This window comes from Mobula hypostoma, chromosome 8, assembly GCF_963921235.1.
Source record: "Mobula hypostoma chromosome 8, sMobHyp1.1, whole genome shotgun sequence".
NCBI classification, from domain to species: Eukaryota; Metazoa; Chordata; class Chondrichthyes; order Myliobatiformes; family Myliobatidae; genus Mobula; species Mobula hypostoma.
In genome coordinates this window covers 55,408,645-55,429,787 of record NC_086104.1, presented here as the reverse complement: position 1 = coordinate 55,429,787, position 21,143 = coordinate 55,408,645, and the positions used below count along the sequence as shown (strand labels likewise).

Here is a 21,143-nt window from a genome sequence, read left to right as displayed (position 1 = left end):
TTCATCCTTCGTAGTCGAAGATGACTATGGCTTCAAAGTCAAATGGGAGATTGGTGGCTGTGGGTCCGGAGGTGACTGATGAGGCCAATCCGGGCCCTGAAGGCTTGCCCACATGTGGGACACAAGTGGGTGGGTGCTGTCGTGGCAGTGGATGCAGCTCGGGCCTTGCGCACAGCACGCTTTCGTTGCACCTCGATGATGCGCCTGACTTCAGCTGCACGGGCTCCTGTGGTGATCTTGCTGCGCCAAGCTGGACGGTCGAGGGCAAGCATCTCCCACGTGTTGATGTCGACACCCAGGCCTTTGAGGGACACTTTGAGGCAGTCTTTGTAACGTTTCTTCTGCCCCCCAACTGAGCGCTTGCCCTGACACAGTTCTCCGTACAGCAGCTGCTTAGGCAATCGGCTGTCTGGCATTCTGACCACATGTCCAGCCCACCTGGCTTGGGCTTTCAGCAGGAGGGTGTAGACGCTGTGGATCCCAGCTCGTTCCAGGATTTCCGTGTCGGGGACTTTGTCCTGCCACCTGATGTGGAGGAGTCTGCGGAGACAGCTCAGGTGAAAGTGGTTGAGCTGTTTGGCGTGTCTGCTGTAGACAGTCCAGGTCTCGCTGGCGTAAAGGAGGGTGGTAAGGACCACTGCACAGTAGACCTTCAGCTTGGTGGTAAGGCTGAGTCCTCACTGCTCCCAGACATTCTCATGGACTCTCCCAAAGGCGGCGCTGGCTTTGGCAATCCTGTTGTTGACCTCAGCGTCTATGTTCACTGCGCAAGAGAGTATGCTGCCCAGGTAGGTGAAGTTGTTGACTGCCTGGAGGTTCTGGCCCTTCACCGTGATGCGCGGCTCCTGGTATGGTTTTCCTGGGGCAGGCTGGTACATAACTTCGGTCTTTTTGGTGCTGATAGTGAGACCGAAGTTGTCGCAGGCTTGTGAGAAGCAGTCCATTTCACGCTGCATCTCCTGCTCTGTGCTGGCGTTGAGTGCGCAGTGATCAGCAAACAAGAAGTCTCTGATGACAGTCTCTCGCACCTTTGTAACTGCCTGCAGGCGCCTAAGGTTGAACAACCTGCCGTCAGTCCTGTACCTGACGTGGATTCCTTCTTCGTAGTTACAGAAGGCATCTGTCAGCATGGCAGAGAATACCATACTGAACAGAGTCGGGGCAAGAACGCAGCCTTGTTTGACGCCATTTGTCACTGGGAAGGCCTCCGACTCGTCGCCGTCATCCAGAACTTTCACCATCATACCATCGTGGAACTGCCGGACGATTGTGATGAACTTGCTGGGGCAGCCAAACTTCTCCATGATCTTCCACAAGCCTTCTCTGCTGACCGTATCGAAAGCCTTGGTTAGATCGACAAAGGTCACGAAGAGGTCGCTGTGTTGCTCCTGGCATTTTTCCTGGAGTTGGCGCGCAGCAAAAATCATGTCCGCGGTCCCACGTTCAGCACGGAAGCCGCATTGGCTTTCTGGGAGCAGACCTTGCTCAAGATGTTGGAGAAGGCAGTTGAGCAGGACGCGGGCCAGAATCTTCCCCGCAATGGACAAGAGGGAGATGCCTCGGTGGTTGTCGCAAGACTGGCGGTTGCCTTTCCTCTTGTAGATGTGGACTATGCTGGCATCTTTCAGCTGTTGCGGGACCTGTCCCTTATTCCACATGGACTGGAAGAGTACAGTCAGCTTTTGCATCATGACAGGGCCTCCTGCTTTGTATACTTCAGCAGGGATTGCATCGGGTCCTGGCGCTTTGCCACAGGAGAGTTGCTTCACTGCCTTCCTGACTTCATCTACTGTGGGGAGGGTGTCAAGGTTCTTGTTGATCTCTACCTGGGGCAGGCGGGCAATGGCCTCGTAGTTGATGTCAGCAGGGCAGTTAAGGACGTTGTTAAAGTGCTCAGCCCACCGATCCAGAATCTGCTTCTTCTCTGTCAGCAACTGCGTCTCATCTGGGTTGAGGAGGGGTGAGGAGCCGGAGGATTGGGGTCCATATACAGCCTTAAGCGCATCACAGAAGCGCTTTATGTCGTGGCTGTCTGCATAGCCCTGGATTTCATCGGCCTTCTTGCTGAACCAGCTGTCCTGCATCTCGAGAAGTTTTTTCTGCACCTTTCTTCTTGCGTTGGTAAAGGCATCTTTCTTGGCTAGCGACGTGGGGTCGTTCTAATACGCTCTGTAATGTTGATGTTTCTCCGTTAGTAGTGCCTGTATTTCTTCATCATTCTCATCGAACCAGTCTTGGTTTCTTCGGGTTGCTGGTCCGAGATGTTCGAGGGCAGTAGTGTAGACAGCGTCTCTGAAGGCCGTCCACTGTTCCTCAACGCTGGTCCCGTCTTCCTGTGGTGTGTCTGGCAGTCTGCCTTCAAGGTCATCGACAAATTCTTCTGCAACCCTGCTGTTTTTCAGCTTGGAGACATTCAGCCTCTTTGCAGTCTTCTGCCCTTGGGGTCTTCTCATGGGCAGAATGCGAAGCCTGAACTTGGACACAATGAGGCGGTGGTCGGTCCAGCAGTCGGCACCACACATGGCTCTCGTCACTCTGACATCCATCCTGTCCCTCTTCCTGCTGATGATGTAGTCAATCAGATGCCAGTGCTTCGAGCGTGGGTGCATCCATGACGTCTTCTTACGGGTGGGTAAGCAGAACAGGGTGTTGGTGATGACAAGGTCGTGTGTGGCACATGTCCTGAGGAGCAGAAGGCCGTTGCTGTTACACTTGCCAGTGCCGTGTCTTCCAATGATCCCTTCCCAGGTTTGGTAGTCTGTCCCTACTCTGGCATTGAAGTCTCCGAGAACGATGGGCTTCTCTGACTGTGGGATTGCTGAGATGAGGGCGTCGAGTTCTTCATAGAACTTGTCTTTAATGTCATCTGGGTTGGTCATGGTGGGAGCATAGGCACTAATCAGCGTAGCGCTCTTCTTGTTTGCAAGTGGGAGCTGAAGTGTTATCAGGCGGCCGTTGGTGCTCTCTGGGTTCTTGGTGAGTTTACGGGCGAAGTTAGAATTGATGGCAAATCCCACGCCTGCTTCTCGTCGTTCAGCGCTGCTGCGACCGCTCCAGAAGAACGTGTATCCACCACTACGTTCTGTCAGCTGGCCCTTGTCTGCTAGGCGGTTTTCGCTGGGAGCTGCTATGTCCACGTTGTAGCGAGCTAGCTCTTTTGCAACCAGTGCAGTTCTTCTCTCTGGTCTGTCTGCCTTGATGTTATCTCGCAGAGTTCTCAAGTTCCATGTGCCAAGGTTGAGCACCATCACTTTCTTCCGCGTTGGGTTTGAAGTCATGACTTGCGCTTGACTTGGATTAAAGTGAGGGAGAGTTGCGCAGGTTGTCAGCCTCACTCTTTCGTCCTGGCCCAACTGGACCCAGTGGCAAGACATAGTCGAGACGGCTGGAGATAGGTCAGGATGCAGTGGATGGCCAGCAGTGTTCTGTGTGTCTCACTGTGCCCTCTTAGCGCTCCACGATGCATTGCTGAGAATCGCCTTTCTGCCCGTTGAACCAGTGATGGTTTCTTCCGCGCAGTCCGCCGAATCCAGGCTTCACACGCAAGGTACACAAGCCCTGAGTGTTGTAGGTCTACGGCAGTTCTTGCGGCGTGCTCGCAAGCCTTCCTACCCATTGTTGGGCATCCTCATCCACCTTTGCAGCCGTTGGGAGAGCTCTCCTCTTCCGTCTGCTCCGCTGTTGGGATGATCACCTTGGTTACTGGCCTATGGAAGTGTGCTCGCAGCTTGCCGCCGCGCTGGTGCAGGGAGGCAGCGGCGGGCGGCGGGGGTGAGGCCCGAGGCCTGGAGCTGGCCTGCCGCTCGTCGCGACTGCCGCCGCCCACCCCCGCCGCCTGTTAAAAACGGTCTCGTCATTCTGGAAGAGCAGCTGTCCGCTGAGACCGACCAAGTCCTCGCCCGCCTTGGCCGTGCCCTCGGCCGTCCGGTAGGGCAGCAGCACGGCGCCATGGGAGCTGGAAGTGCGCAGACCCTCAATATATTACCAGCAATATAGTAAAAAATGGTTTCCAGAGTCCACTGAGACCTTGAAGGGCTGCTTTGAGGTTACTGACTGGAATGTGCTTTGTGAACCAAATGGGGAGGACATTAACAGACTTACTGATTGCATCACTGGCTCTGGCAACTTCTGTGCGGACACTAGTACCATCAAGGACTGTTCACTGCTTCCCTAACAACAAACTATGGGTCACCAGTGATCTAAAGGCTCTTTTCAACAACAAAAAAAAGAGCCTCTAGATCAGGAGACAGGGGGGAGCTGAAACATGTGCAGAGGGAGCTAAAGGAGAAGATCAAGGTGGCTAAAGAGATGTACAAGGAGAGAGAGCTGGAGAACAAGCTTGGGCAGGGTAGCACACGGGAGGTATGGAGAGGCTTGAAGAACATCATTGGCTTCACTCACCCAGCTGTAGAGCCTCAGAATGCAGCCATGAGTGGGCTAATGAGTTAAACCAATTCTTCAATAGGTTTGACAATTGCCCTCCTGTTCACACCCCCCTCAGCACACTAGTCCAGTTGTTGAGGTACCCAGTGCTCCCTCAGCACCAACACCTCCCCTACTCCCTCCTCCCCCTTCCAGTTCAACACGTGGATAAACAATACAGGCTACCACTGTCTACATCCCCTCCTTGCCCTGCACCTACTATCCACAACTCACATACTGCTGCAATCGCCCCAATCTTCACTTCCCACAGCCCCCACCTTCCATCAACTCTCCAGTTATCATGGACTCACCTTCACTACTGAGCAGGCGAAAAGGGCTCTGGGGAAACTCAGACAAGGCAAAGCATCGGGACCGGAGATTCCTGGATGGTTGGTGGCCTCACGGGTGCCAGAGCCAGGGCAATCTCAGATTGTGTACACAGCATTCTTAAGTGGGAGGGTAAAGAGCCAGAGGTCATGGTCTATGTCTGTACCAATGGCATGGGTAGGATGGGTGACAAGTTCAAAGTGAGTTCAGGTGGTTAAACGCTAAGGAAAAAAGAGACAACCTCCCGAGTTGTCATCTCAGGATTGCTAACTGTGCCACGTGCTAGTGAGGCCAGACAAAAAGGAAGATCATACTTTAACACGTGGCTAAGGAATTGGTGCAGGACGGAGGGCTTCAGATTTTTAGATTATTGGGCTCTCTTCCAGGGAAGGTGGGTCCTGTACAGAAGGGCTGGCATGCATCTGAAATGGAGGGGGACGAATATCCTTGAGGGAAGGTTTGCTAGTACTGTGAAGGGGGTGGGGGGAGTGGCTGTTTAAACTGGAATTGCAAAGGGATAGGAATCGGATTGCCAGAACAGATAGTTGAGTGGTTGTGGAGAAACCTATAAAGTCAGGAATCAAAAGATTGAGCATGGTAGGACTAACATTCTGAGTTGTATATATCTTAATGCAAGGAGCATTATAGGAAAGGTGGATGAGCTAAAGGTATGGATCAGCACGCTGAATTATGACATTCTAGTCATCAGTGAGATGATTGCAGGAGGCACAGGACTGGCTGTTCAATATTCTGGGGTTCCATTGTTTTAGAAGTGATAGAGCAGGAGGTGTTAAAGGAGGAGGGGTGGCATTACCAGACAGGGAAAATGTCATGCAGGGCAGCCTGGAGAGCTAATTTCGTGAGGCTTTGTGGGTAGAATTGTACCCTTAAATACCTTTGAATACCTTTGAATTGAGGAATAAGGAAGGTATGACCATGTTACTGAGATTATATTATAGACCACCCAGCAGTCTGCGGTATTTAGTGGAGCAAACTTGTAGAGAGATCACAGCCTGCTTCAAGAAACTTAAGGTTGTGATAGTAGGTGATTTTAACTTTTCACATATTGATTGGGACTCTCATACTGTAAAAGGGCTGGATAGGAAAGAGTTTGTCAAGTGTTGTCAGGGAAGTTTCCTTAATCAGTACATAGTGGTCCCAACTAGAGAGAGTGTGATACTTGATCTGCTATTAGGGAATGAAACAGGGCAGGTGACAGAAATTTCTGCAGCAGAACACTTTGCACCTAGTGACCATAATGCCATCTGTTTCAAGATACTTATGGAAAAGAATAATTCTGGTCTGCAGGTTGAGATTCTAAATTGGGGAAAGGTCAATTTTGATGGTATCAGAAAGGATCTGGCAAGTGTGGACTGGGACATTTTGTTGTCTGACAAAGGTGTACCTGATAAATGGGAGGCCTTCATAAGTGAAATTTTAAGAGTACAGTATTTGTATGATCCTGTTAGAATAAAAGGCAAGGATAACAAAACCTTGGTTATCAAGAGACATTGAAGCCCTGGTTAAGAAAAAGAAGGAGTTGCATAGCAGGGGTAGGCAGGCAGGAAGTTGGGGTTCTTGAGGAGTATAAGAAATGAAAGAGAACACTTAAGAAGGAAAGGAGGAGGACTAAAATAAGACATGAGGTTACTCTAGCAGACTAGGTGAGGGAGATTCCTAAGGCCTTCTACAGATATTTTAAGAGCAAAAGAATAGCAAGGACAAAATTGGTCCTCTGGAAGATTAGACGGGTAATCTAAGCATAGAGCTGAAGGAGATGATGGAGAACTTAAATGGATTTTTTGCATTTGTATTTACTCGGGGGACAGACACAGAGTCTATAAATGTGAAAAAATGCCGCAGCAAGGTTGTGGACACTGGTACAGATTTCAGAGAAGGAGATGTTTGCTACCTTGAAGTAAATTAGGGTGGATAATCCCTGACAAGGTGCTCCCTTGGACCTTGTGGGAAGCTAGTCCAGAAACAGCAGGGACTATAGCAGAGATATTTAAAACAGCCTTAGCTATGGTGATGTGCTGGAGGATTGGAAAATAGCTAATGTTGTTCCATTGTTTAAGAAAGGCTCTAAGAATAAGACAGAAAATTATAGGACTGTGAGTCTGACATCAGGAGTGGGAAAGTTATTAGAATGTTATTACAGAGTCTCTGTGGGTGGAGGTTAGAAACAAGAAAGGGTCAGTAACTCTACTGGGTGTTTTTTATAGGCTGCCCAATAGTAACAGGGATATTGAGGAGCAGATAGGGAAACAGATCCTGGAAAGGTGAAATAATAACAGAGTTGTCCTGATGGGAGATTTTAATTTCCTAAATACCGATTGGATTCTCCCCAGAGCAAGGGGTTTAGATGGGGTGGAGTTTGTTAGGTGTGTTCAGGAAGGTTTCTTGACACAATATGTAGATAAGCCTACAAGAGGGGAGGCTGTACTTGATTTGGTATTGGGAAATGAACCTGGTCAGATGTTAGATCTCTCAGTGGGAGAGCATTTTGGAGATAGTGATCATGATTCTATCTCCTTTACAACAGCATTGGAGAGAGATAGAAACAGACAAGTTAGAAAAGCGTTTAATTGGAGTAAGAGGAATTGTGAGGCTATCAGGCAGGAAATTGGAGGCTTAAAATGGAAGCAGATGTTCTCAAGGAAAAGTATGGCAGAAATGTTGCAAATATTCAGAGGATATTTGTGTGGAGTTCTGCATAGGTATGTTCCAATGAAACAGGGGAGTTATGGTAGGGTACAGGAACTGTGGTGTACAAACACTGTAATAAATCTAGTCAAGAAGAAAAGAAAAGCTTACAAAAGGTTCAGAGAGCTAGGTAATGTTAGAGATCTAGAAGATTATAAGGCTAATAGAAAGGAGCTTAAGAAGGAAATTAGGAGAGCCAGAAGGGGCCATGAGAAGGCCTTGGCGGGCAGGATTAAGGAAAACCCCAAGGCATTCTACAAGTATGTGAAGAGCAAAAGGATAAGACGTGAAAGTGTGACAGTAGGAAAGTATGTATGGAACCGGAGAAAATAGCAGAGGTACTTAATGAATACTTTACTTCAGTACAGTATTCACTATGGAAAAAGACCTTGGTGATTGTAGTGATGACTTGCAGCAGACTGAAAAGCTTAAGCATGTAAATATTAAGAAAGAGGATATGCTGGAGCTTTTTGAAAGCATCAAGTTGGATAAGTCGCCGGGACTGGATGAGATGTACCCCAGGCTACTGTGGAAGGCAAGGAAGGAGATTGCTGAGCCTCTGGTGATGACCTTTGCATCATCAATGAGGATGGGAGAGGTTCCGGAGGATTGGAGGGTTGCGGATGTTGTTCCTTTATTCAAGAAAGGGAGTAGAGATAGCCCAGGAAATTATAGACCAGTGAGTCTTACCTCAAGGGTTGGTAAGTTGTTGGAGAAGATCCTGAGAGGCAGGATTTATGAACATTTGAAGAGGTATAATATGATTAGGAGTAGTCAGCATGTCTTTGTCAAGGGCAGGTCATGCCTTACGGCCTGATTGAATTTTTTGAGGATGTGACTAAACACATTGATGAAGGAAGAGCAGTAAATGTAGTGTATATGGATTTCAGCAAGGCATTTGATAAGGTACCCATGCAAGGCTTATTGAGAAAGTAAGGATGCATGGGATCCAAGGGGACATTGCTTTGTGGATCCAGAAATGGCTTACCCACAGAAGGCAAAGAGTGGTTGTAGACAGGTCATATTCCGCATGGAGGTTGGTCACCAGTGGAGTGCCTCAGGGATCTGTTCTGGGACCCTTAGTCTTCGTGATTTTTATAAATGACCTGGACGAGTAAGTGGAGGGATGGGTTAGTAAGTTTGCTGATGACACAAAGGTTGGAGGTGTTGTGGATAGTGTGGAGGGCTGTCAGAAATTACAACGGGATATTGATAGGATGCAGAACTGGGCTGAGAAGTGGCAGATGGAGTTCAACCCAGATAAGTGTGAAATGGTTCATTTTGGTAGGTCAAATATGATGGCAGAATATAGTATTAATGGTAAGAATCTTGGCAGTGTGGAGGATCAGAGGGATCTTGGGGTCCAAGTCCATAGGACACTCAAAACAGCTGCGCAGGTTGACTCTGTGGTTAAGAAGATGTACAGTGTCTTGGCCTTCATCAATCATGGAATTGAATTTAGGAGCCGAGAGGTAATGTTGCAGCTACATAGGATCCTGGTCAGACCGCACTTGGAGTACTGTGCTCAGTTCTGGTTGCCTCACTATAGGAAAGATGTGGAAGCCATAGAAAGGGTGCAGAGGAGATTTACAAAGATGTTGCCTGGATTGGGGAGCATGCCTTATGAGAATAGGTTGAGTGAACTCAGCTTTTCTCCTTGGAGTGACGGAGGATGAGGGGTGACCTGATCGAGGTGTATAAGGTGATGAGAGGCATTGATCGTGTGGATAGTCAGAGGCTTTTCCCCAGGGCTGAAATGGTTGCCACAAGAGGACACAGGTTTAAGGTGCTGGGGAGTAGGTACAGAGGGGATGTCAGGGGTAAGTTTTTTACTCTGAGAGTGGTGAGTGCGTGGAATGGGCTGCTGGCAATGGTGGTGGAGGTGGATATGATAGGATCTTTTAAGAGACTTTTAGATAGGTACATGGACCTTAGTAAAATAGAGGGCTATAGATAAGCCTAGTAATTTCTAAGGTTGGGACATGTTTGGCACAACTCTGTGGGCCGAAGGGCCTGTATTGTGCTGTAGGTTTTCTATGTTTCTAAGGCGTTCTAAGGGACTGGATTTACAAGTATTTGGAAGGACAGGGACTGATTAGGGATAGCCAACATAGCTTTGTGTGTAACCGATCTTCCAGAGTTTTTCGAGGAAGTTACCAGAGAAGTTGATAAAGGCAAGGTGGTGGATGTTGCCTCCATAAATTTTAGCGAGGCATTTGTCAAGGTCCTGCATGGGAGGTTGGTGAAGAAGGTTCAGTTGCTTGGCATTCAAGATGAAGTAGTAAATTGGATTGGACATACAGCTTGGCAACAGCAGCATTGCAGGAGTTGCCGGTCAGTGTTAAACTCAATGTAGGACTGCCTTAGGGACTCCAGTTCCGGATTTTTCCCTGTGGTTTACTCCTGAAGCTTTCCCCATGAGTGGATATAGCCACAAGGCAGTGGAGGTTTGAAACCAGAATTTTCCATCTTCTAGAACAGTTATCAACTATGGCTGATGAGCCCCATCTGCTGACAGTAGGGACGGTTCCAGTGGGCTTAGTAGCTAAACCACACATGAAGGCCAGGAGCTGGACTTATTCCTCAGAGTCTACTTGAGACACAAGCCATTGGGAGCATTTAATAGGTAGTGTGAGCTTATCGCCACTACCACCCCCCAGTCATAGCAACCTTAATATAATAGCTGCTGGGAATATTGGAATTAATAAAGCCTCATTTCTATTGCCACCAATGTGACGGTGTTAACTTTGCCTCAAATGGTATTTATTAATTGTGAGAAAATATTTACTGTTGCTCTGTTGTTTGATTGCTCTTTAAGTCATAATCCAACTTAGGTTAGTTCTCATTATTTGCATTGGGGCGTGAGATGTGTAGGTTGATTGATGGTACACTCATCCCATCCCTCAGGGAGATAGTCCTCCACAATCAAGCTTCTGCATGGAGGTCCATGTACTGAGAAAGAGCAGAAGTAACAGAAAAGATAGCAAGAGGATGTAAGATTGTAAGATGGTTGACAATGTGGAGCCAAACAGTCATAATGCTTTAGGAATATTCATTGAAGGAGGTCTAAGTAACAAGTAGAAACATTGCCAAGAAAAGAAAAACTTTATAGACAACTCAGGGAACAGTTCGGCAAAGATTGTCATTGGCAAGGAGGAGAAACACCAGAAGCTTAAGGCCTTGACCAAGCACTTGATTCATTGCACACATCGACACTTACATAAGTTAAAGTAGTGAATACATAAATAATACAAAACTGAAATAATGTAGATACTGGAAATCTGAAATTAAAATGTGTTGGAACTGCTTGCTCAAAGGTAAAATCAACAGAGCAAGGATCAGTATTAACACTTCAACCCAATGACCCTCCATCCCAACAAACAATTCAAGTGATTAATTAAATCTGTTTGCATAAAATAAACAACATCAAGTATTATCAGGCTAGACATGCCAGCTGGTGGCGTAGTGGCATCAGCGCCGGACTTTGGAGCAAAGGCTCCCGAGTTCGAACCCAGCCAGATCCCTGGCATGCTTTCCATCCATGCTGGGTTGAGTGTCGAGCTAGCAACTTGACCTTGTAAAAAAAGAAATTGCCTGCTACAGAAACATCAACAGCAAAAAGTTGATGGCCTATGCTCCCCGTGAGTTTAAAAGGCAGTTTCCTTTCCTTTCAGACGTGCTATTACTAAAAAGACAAAATAAGTGTGTGAATATTTTATAATGCTATAGTTGTGTTTGGTCACCACCCATACTCTCCATTGACACCATATCTGAATTTAACTTGTTTGAATCCTAGTAAGAACGTTCTTCTTCAAACCTCATCTGAGAGGCAATGCTGACATTTTGTAGTATTTTGGTTGGGTGTGGGGTCGCGGGATGAGAACCACCCCAATATCACTTAAAAAAACCTTACGCAAACATTTATGCCCTCTCTCCAAGGTTAACTGTCCCTCAAAACTTCCAAAATATCCTGATTGGCTCTAATATTCAGAATTATATATAAACAATTATAAACAAATATAAACAAATATAAATTGTATGTAAATATGAATCAAAATATTTTTTTTCAAATTTAAATACTTAAAATATTAAGATAATACCAGACTTAACTTTAAAATCTGAATTATTAGTAATCTATTAGCGGTTAACAACACGACTAAAACTGTGTTTAAATGAGATTTATTTTTAATTGGCCTAAAGTAAATTAAATGGAATGCACCAACATTAAAAGACCTATTTTATATGAAGATAATATTAGTTATACATCGATGATAAACTAATGTTTAGGAACAAATAATAAAATAATATTAAAATATCTGGTGATCATATTAACTCTCGAGATGAATTGCCATCAAAAGGTTTATACAAATCCTTAGGTGTTCCTACTGTTCCAAGTGATAAGTAACAAGTAACAATAAGTTAACCAATAAGGGCTGGAAATATTGGCAATCATTGGCTTCATGTCCTTGCTCAAAGTGGAATTGGACAAAAAGAGCTTACAAAGTTTGAAACTGGAAATACTGTCCTTGGGAGGAACAGCATTTCCCTGCAAAGTCAACATATAGTTGGAATGGCCCCAACTTCATGCAAAAAGGGAAGGTGCATTGACAAGATGCCACAAATGAGGCTGCTTAACAAGAAAAGAGCGCATGAATAGAAGATTGGCTGACTGGTAACAGGCAAAGAGTGGGAATAAAGGGCACCTTTTCTGTTTGGCTGCTGGTGACTATTGCGTTCTTCAGGGGGTGTTGGGTCTGCTTTTTTTCACGTTATATATGAATGACTTGTATGACAAAATTGATTGCTTTGTGGCCAAGTTTGTGAATAATACAAAGATAGGTGGAAAGGCAGGTGGTGTTGAGAGGAAGCATGGAGTCTGCAGAAGGACTTGGATAGATTGGGAGAATGGCCAAAGAAGTGGCAGATGGAATATAGTGTAGGGGAGTGTATGGTCATGTGCTTTGGTACAAGATTAGATTAGATTATGAGGACGCTCAGTCCTCGTTTATTGTCATTTAGAAATGCATGCATTAAAAAATGATACAACGTTCCTCCAGAATGATATCACAAGAAAACACAGGACAAACCAAGACTAAAACTGACAAAACCACATAATTATAACATATAGTTACAACAATGCAAAGCAATACCATAATTTGATAAAGAGCAGACCATGGGCATGGTAAAAAAAAAGTCTCAAAATCCCGATAGACTCATCATCTCACGCAGGTGGCAGAAGGGAGGAACTCTCCCCGCCATGAACATCCAAGCGCCGCCAACTTGCCGATGCAGTACCAAGGAATGAAGGCATAGACTATTTTATAAATGGAGACAAAATTCAAAAATTAAAGGTACAAAGGGACTTGGGAGTCCTCGTGCAGGATTTTCTAAAAGTTAACTTGCAGGGTTGAGTCATTGGTAAGGAAGGCAAATGCGATGTTAACATTCATTTCAAGAGCACAAGAATATAAGAGCAAAATTGTGATGCAAGAATGTGGTTAGACTACATTTAAGAGTATTTTGAGCAGCTTTGAGCCCTTTATCTAAGATGTGCTGGGATTGGAGAGGGCCCAGCGGAGGTTCACGAGAATGTTTCTGCAAATGAAAGGAACGTTTGGTGGCTCTGTACCTGCACTCACTGGAGTTCACAAGAATGAGGCGCATCTCATTGAAATCTATCGAATACTGGAAGGCCCATACATAGTGAATGTGCAGCAGTTGTTTCCTATAGCGGGCGTCTAGGACCAGAGAGCACAGTGTCAGAATAGAGGCACATTCATTTAGAACAGAGATGATAAGGAGTTTCTTTAGCTGGAGGGTGATGAATCTGTGGAAATCATTGCCAGAGGTGGCTGTGGAGGTCAAGTACTTGAGTATATTTAAAGCAGAATTTGATAGGTTCTTGATTAGTCAGGGCATTAAAGGTTACGGGGAGACGGCAGGAGAATGGGGTTGAATGAAGTAAATCAAAAATGAATGAATTGTGGAGCAGATTCGATGGGTCAAAGGACCTAATTCTGCTCCTTTGCCTTATGTCAACTATTGGGGAGCTGTTAAATTCCTGTCTTCCCTGCCTAATGGGAACAATGTATGCCCAGGATTTGACTGATTGCTGCTCCACTCGTCTTTTACAGGAGCTCTTTATTAGATTTCAATGAAGTAATCCAAGCTTTCCACTGAGGCCGAGCAGCACTCTCTCTGTGACTCTGTGAATCAAGGAAGGAGATTATTTTGTACTTATACTTCTGATCACATCAGCTGTAATGAATAGGCCCCTTGGACCTGTGCCGGTTTAAGCTGACACATTCACCAGGCAGATTTCTATTCTAAGACTCCAGAATTCACTAGCGGGGTGCAGTTACCCAGGAATTGGGAATCAGCTTTGCAGGATTAGCGATTTTTACCAGCACCTGCAAGAACTTCTGTCACACTGATGGTGTAGTGCTGTGCTGAAACTGACTCAATCTGGTCCCTTCTCAAATAAAATTCATATTCTTTGTGAGTCTTTTACAAATAGTTCTCGGATGCTGTTTTAATACCATTGAAACTTATTTACCATTACCATTAAAGCAATAACAGAGTCCTATTCTCCTGTCACCCAGCTACTCTCCAAGCTCAATAAGCTAACTGGTTCTCAAATTGTTGATGGAAAAATTCAAAATCATAATTTTCATATAACTTCATATAGTTGTTCATAACTCAATCTGGAGAACAGACTGGCTATCAATAAATTTAAATACCTAATTCTACAGCTACCATCTATTCTCTAATTAATCTAACCTGCATTTCTTTGTTTGCTATCTGTAAGCTCAGAAGTTTCTTCTAATGAACAGCATGTTACCTGTTACATACGATACATTCTATCTATTTTCTACTTTGATTGAGTTTATTTGCTTTATTCATCATTCCATATTCACAGAAATCCTTCTTGTGTTCCTCTTTGCTTGAATGGTCTTATTTTTCTGTGACCGAAATGGAGCATTGCTAATGCAGGTTTTAATTAATCGGTGTCTACCTGTGGCAGTTGCAGAATGATGCTGCTTTTACCGTGCTGTGGAAACTATTCTTTGTGGTGGTGAAATTGCCTAATCTCTCATTTTGGTCTCCAGTCGAAAGATTGAGTACCTGCTAATCTGAAATAAAACAAAACTGTAAATCCACAACGTGCTTGCAATGCAGAGGAGTTGAGAGGAAACGTTTTCTTTTCTCTCTGAATTCAAAGCAATACTATGGATTGCTTATCAAACACGTTACTGGGTACATTAAGGAGGTGTTGCCATAGAAACATCAACTAATGATACTTGGATTTGCCACTTGTAATGGCTGGCACAATACCAAGAACAGTAATCTAATTGTTTGCAGTAATGGGCTTTTCCTAAATAACATCACACTTCACTACAGTGACAGGAACACAACTTATGGGTTTTTGTGGAGTGTGGTTTTAAAAGAAAAAGTGAGTAAATCCTATAACAAAATATATAATGAGCTGCATCAGTTTGCTCATCCTTGGTAAATCAAGGAGATTTGGTTTACATAATAAATGATTATACTTAAACAGGATTTTACAAAACTCTGAAAAAAATTATAATTTAGTCCTATCTCCAATATTCTCAGTGCAGCCCTGATAACATTGCACACTGCAATGAAAACCATAGATGTGGTATATTCGCTTAACCTCCGCCAGTGGGGAAGTTAGGCTTCTGGAGACAAATTTATCCTTGGTCCCTTGGATTAGACAGACAATAGTACAGAGATGGTGATTGTACAGTGTTCTTGCAATTCCATTCCATTAACTTCAAATAAACCAATTGGAGCCTCTTTTATTGCACATTTAGCACAAGCCACCAAGGACGTATTTCTACACTGACATGTAATTACATCCGATAATGAGATACAACAAAGAGATACTTAAGGCTGGCCTTTGACTTTGTGAGTTTATGCCAAATGACAAAACCAGATAGAACAAAGGGCTTTTTTGAGAGAGAAAAAAAAATCAAACTAACCTTTTGGAAAGAATTTAATTTACAGTTATATGTGCCTAAAGCAAGTTGTCTATATTGCAGTGACCAACTCAAATCACAAAACAAAAACAGTACCATTTATTTATCTAAACTTTCATCTAATCAGCTCAGTGGCATCAAATGTTGGTGGGCATTTATATTGTAACAAGTAATCTTCATGCGGTAAACAGATGAAAATATCTTGACCTATAATGAACTGGCAATTTATTCTACATGTTCTTTGATTAACTTTTTCTCTAATAATTTTGACATTTTTTTAAAGTTGCTCCCAGTAAAATGTCCCTTCGTTGCTGTTTGACTGATGGCAATATAATTTCTCAAGTGAGTGGTCCTAACCTTTTTACCACTAATGACAAAATCATGTCCCAAACTGTAAACTGTACAAGTTGGGTGCCTTTAGGAAATAACTTTAATTTGCATGGCACTTTCATCATTAAAATGACTCAGCAAAATGAACAAAAAGGAGTGGTTGACAACACCTGAACTACTATTATGTAAAGAGCCGTGTATTTTATATCCGTTTGTAACTAGGTGTCACCACAGTGCAATAAAAGAATTTTGCAAGATAAACTCATTGGGGCACTCTTTTCCTGACAGATTTAGAAGAAACCCAATTACTCAGCAATGCAAATCTTCCATTTATCAGATCAGCTATAGATCAACTGTAGCTCTGAAGGAGTGTCCCTCTAATGGGGTTAAATGGATGCTCATTAATTACAAACTGAACACCCCAGTATCTTGTGCTGCTGTGTACCAGCTGTCTTCAGGTCTTGCAGTTGTTTGTCTACATCCCTATCTGAACTATCCACAGTAAAGTGTTCTATCTTCAAAGCTGTGAGTTCTGGCAAAATGGAAGGGAAGATTAGAGCTGAATCAATAAAGTACTTGATAATTTAAATTTTTATTTAATGTTAGCGCTATAGTGGGAGCAGGTCCTTTTGGCCTTTCGACCCACATCACCCCCGACAACCCTGATTAACTATAACCTAATCATAGGTCAATTTACAATGATCAATTCACCAACCCGGGATGTCTTAGGACTGCGGTAAAAATTGAACCACCTGGGGAAAACCCATTCATTCCATGGAGGCAGTGTACAGTGACTCCTCACAGAACTATGAGAGAATTGATCTCTGAATTCTGGAACACACTGGGCTGTAATAGCAACACACTAACTGCTACGCTGCCGCACCACCAGTCCTTTCTGTTAGACAGAGTTGGAATTAAGTTATTTCAAAAATTTGTTTTTGATCCTCAATTTGGCATTGGTCTTAATATTTATAGTGAAGGTACCATTCACAAGGGTGGAGTTGGATATTGGTGATAAAGACAGCAGTGATGATGATGATGATTGGAGATGGTATGGTTTTTATAATTTGTAAGAATTGTAGGAGGTTTGAACTCCTTTGTAGAATTATAATCTCTGTTAGATTATTCCTCAAAATAAGTGTGTTTAATCTTCTTCATTAACTAGAAGTGTCTCCTCCTTGGTTGGGAAGGGGACCTCACCGCTTGAAACAGTGATTATTGACAGCTAAAGCCCTTCAGAAAAGAGACTAAGGTAGTTCAGTAAATTAGTTTTTAAGTTATAGGTTGATACGCTATAACCTCCTTGAAGTGAGGATACTTACAGAGGTCTATAACTACAAGTCTTAATTCTCAGGCCAAGTCTAGGATTCTAGAACTGGTACAGTTAAAGTCATACAGCACAGAAACAGGCACTTCTACCCCACTGGTCCATGCCAACCCAGATGCCTATAGAAGCTAGACCCATTTTCTAGCATTTGGTCCATAATCCTTTAAACCTTTCCTATCCATGTACATGTCCAGCTGCCTTTATAAAGTTATTAATATACCAGCGTCAACCGTTTCATCTGGCAATTCACTTTACATACAGATATACTTTGTGCAAGACAAAATAAAGTTTCCTCTCAGGTCCTAATTAAATCTTTCCCATCTTAACTTAAACCTATTCCCGTTAGTTCTTCATTCCCAATCCTGAAGAAAGAATGAATGCATTCTTCCCTGTCATGACATTATACACCTCTATAAGATTGCTTGTCAATCAACTTCCAAAGTCTGTCATGCCATAAGTGCACTGATGTTGTGTGACCACCAGCAAAGAAACCTCATGGTCAAGATCACTCATTGTGGAAACCAGCATGATGTATTCATTCAGAAACTGTTTTCATGACCAATGTGCTCTTTCTGCTGAGCCAGATGGGAAGACAACACAAGGGAACAAAGACCTTCTGTCCTTGACTCCTCATTTCATGAGGGCTAGAACATAAAAGCAAGAATGTAATGCTGAGGTTTTATAAGCTATTGATCTGACTGCTTTTGGAGTATTGTGAGCAGTCTGGGCCCCATATTTAAGAAGCGATGTGCTGGCATTGGAGAGGGTCCAGAGGAGGTTTACAGGAATGGACCTGAGAATGAAAGGATTAATATATGAGGAGCATTTGATGGCTCTGTATCTGTACTCACTGTTTAGAAGAATGGAGGGAGTGGTGGATTTTATCAAAGCCTATCGAATATTGAAAGCATTCGATATAGTGGAACTACAGAGGATGTTTCCAATAGTGGAAGAGTGTAGGAATAGAAGGGTCAATCTTCTGATAGAAGGATGTCACTTGAGAGGAGATATAAGGAGGGATTTCCTTAGCTAGGAGGTGGTGAATCTGTGGAATTCATTGCCACAAATGACTGTGCAGGCCAAGTCAGAGGAGGGAGGAGAAGATGGCGGCGCGACACAGCATACGTGGCCGTTCTGAATGATATCGTATGTGTTAACTAGGGGGCTGTGCACAATCCTGATTTTATGGACATAGCCGTGAAAAGCACGGAGGAACACCTGGAGAAACATCAGAAATGCCCCCTTAGCTGCTGCTGCTACTGTGCGATCGAGAATCTCTGGAGGGGAATGCTCCAAATCCTCGGCTTTGCCTACTGCCTGTTGCTGGGGCCGGGGTTGAAGCGCTTGGCAGAGGTGGTGCTCGATGCTTGGTGTCGGAGTGCTGGTCGGAGGCTCGGAGTTTTCAGACGGACTCTGAGTTGGACTGTGGTCGGATGCTTCCAGGATGCTGCATCGGCAAGTTTGCAGCGCTGGAGGTTCACCATCTGTGTGAGATGATGGGACTTTTGAGAGACCTTGAGACTTTTTACTGTGCCCATGGTCTGTTCTTTATCAAATTACGGTATTGCTTTGCACTGTTGTAACTATGTGTTATAATTATGTGGTTTTTGTCAGTTTTTCAGTCTGTTTGTCATGTGTTTCTCTGATATTCTGGAGAAACATTGTATCATTTCTTAATGCATGTATTATTAAATGACAATAAAAGAGGACTGCGTGTCCTCATAATCTAATCTAATATTTAAAGCAGGTTTATAGGTACTTGATTAGCAATAGAGCAAAGGTTATGGAGAGAAGACAAGAGAAAGGTGTTGAGAGGGAGAAAAAAAATCAGTCATGTTTCAATGGTGGAGTATACTCGATGAGCAGAATGACCTAATTCTGCTCTTATATTTCAATCCAGACACAGCAGTGTAATGGAAAGTGACATCAAGATTTTCAAGATGCAGCTTAGCAGCCTGACTAGCCCAGGGGCACCTGCAGTGTCCTCCAGTCGAATTGTGTTCTTCATGAACTGGCCTCTGCATTTCACTGTAATGACAGCACCCCCATACCTACTGGCCAATGGTGGCAAACTGAGCTCCAGGCTCTGAGCAAGGTTGGGGTTGGAATCCCCTATGCTCATAAATGTCAGTCTTGTCATGCCTTTCCCTGTGGATACATCACCTTCATTTATAATCTTGAACATAGTTAAATCCTCCATTATGGAACTGGTGAGAAGCTTTTGCTTTCTGCAAAAACTGACACTCAATCTGTCTTTTCCCCTGGATATTTTTCTTTCATTCATAAGATGTGGATCACAATGATGCATTCTCAATTATCATCCACACATTGAGTGGTTGATTGGGTTATTTTTTAAAGGCAGTTAAATAATTTGCTTTGCTGCTGTTTTGAAGTTACATATGGGTCGGCAATGAAGGAAAAGTAGACTTTCTTCCCTCAAAGGCATACCTTGTGTGGTAGCTGTACTTGATCATTGACTGTAGTTGCACATATATAGGATATAGTATTTGGGATATGACCCAGTGTTTCCTCTTCTATTCTGTACATGAAATTCTTTATCTGAGGTGGTCCAGAAGCAAATTCATTGTTAAAAAGAAGCTAACAAATAAGTTTTTGTCAACAAATGAGTTTTTAACTTTAATAACACTAATAAACAAAGTGCAATTAAAATACATTCTAAAAATATAATAGAATATACATGTGTTTCAAGTGTTTGTCTGCCCACAGAGCTATTCAAACAAGTGCACAAATAAAGAAACATTGAGTCATGCAGCAGAGAAGCAGACCAAAGTGGCAAAAGGTAGACAAATAAAGCTCTGTTATCTTTTATTCATCTACATACTTCAGTACCAAAATGAAAATAGAACAAAACTATAAAGATTGCCAACTTGCAGGAAGAAATGAATGCAGGTCTTTTGTGATTCTAAGTTCCTCTCTTCACAGGGCATTGGTATTAAAGTGAATAATCAAAATAGTACAAAATATAAACTTTGCAATACTGCTTTCTGAATTAGTTGGAATGTCATTGTATACACAAAACTTTACAGGTTTTCCTATGTTTATATTATAGATATAATTGTAATGAGGTTATTAGTGTTGCAATAATTAGCTATGGTTTTAAACTGTCTGTAGAAAATCTCAATTTAATAATTTGATACAATGTTTCAGATATTAAAGGTAGTTCCATTATCTAAAAGATGAGTTTAATTAAGCTTAAAGTTCTTCTCTTTCCATTAGATTATTCCTCATACAGTTTGATGCTTTCTGGTAGGTGATATCCATTAGAGAGCTGGTAGGAATGGTTCAAAATGCAGACTTTTCCTTTGCAGCTGCTGTTACTATTTATTTGCATAATATGCACACTATTTTATAGGAAAATCCTTTAAATAACAGATTTAAATGGTCAACTGTGTCTCAACAGTTTGCAATATTCAGAGAGATATGCACAAGTCCTTGCAACCAATTTGTGATTGTTGATTGGAGAAAATTTACCAATTATTTTAGAAATCATCAATGTAAATATTTTTGTTATAATAGAGTAAATTGAAATGTTATGGATTAATTAAAGCTTTAATAAATGAATGAATCATAATTCATTGATCTGTATTGGGAAGTATTGGTAACATCAAGATAAGGCCCAAGAACAGTTATAGGTGTCATCTTTTTTTGTGAAGGTAAGATGGGAGCTTTCAATACTTCAATGTCTATGACAAATATATAAGTAGGCAAGAGTAGCTGGAACGAACATTACTGGATTGATAAGCAACTGAAGTCGAGCATGCAAGAAGTAACATGCTCCTCTGATGAGAGAGTTAACATAAATCTCATTGTGGTTTTTATGTGCACAGTACATTTATATATGAAGTGACGTCCAATTAAAAGAAGCCCTCCACCAGAAGTCTTTTATGTTATATTCATCATATTAGTCCTAAATCTTGTCGATGAAGTGGTTTTGTATCAAGAGTGCTGCTAATCACACTGCAGCTAGCCCATTCTAGCATGAATACATTGTAGATTACTGTGTCTTATTA

General features: G+C 43.1%; 1 pseudogene; it reads right to left on the bottom strand.

The window, feature by feature from the left end:
• Positions 1-488: 488 nt before the first annotated feature.
• LOC134351145 (uncharacterized) lies at positions 489-19,312 on the bottom strand (annotated as a pseudogene).
• Between the last annotated feature and the right edge of the window lie 1,831 nt (positions 19,313-21,143).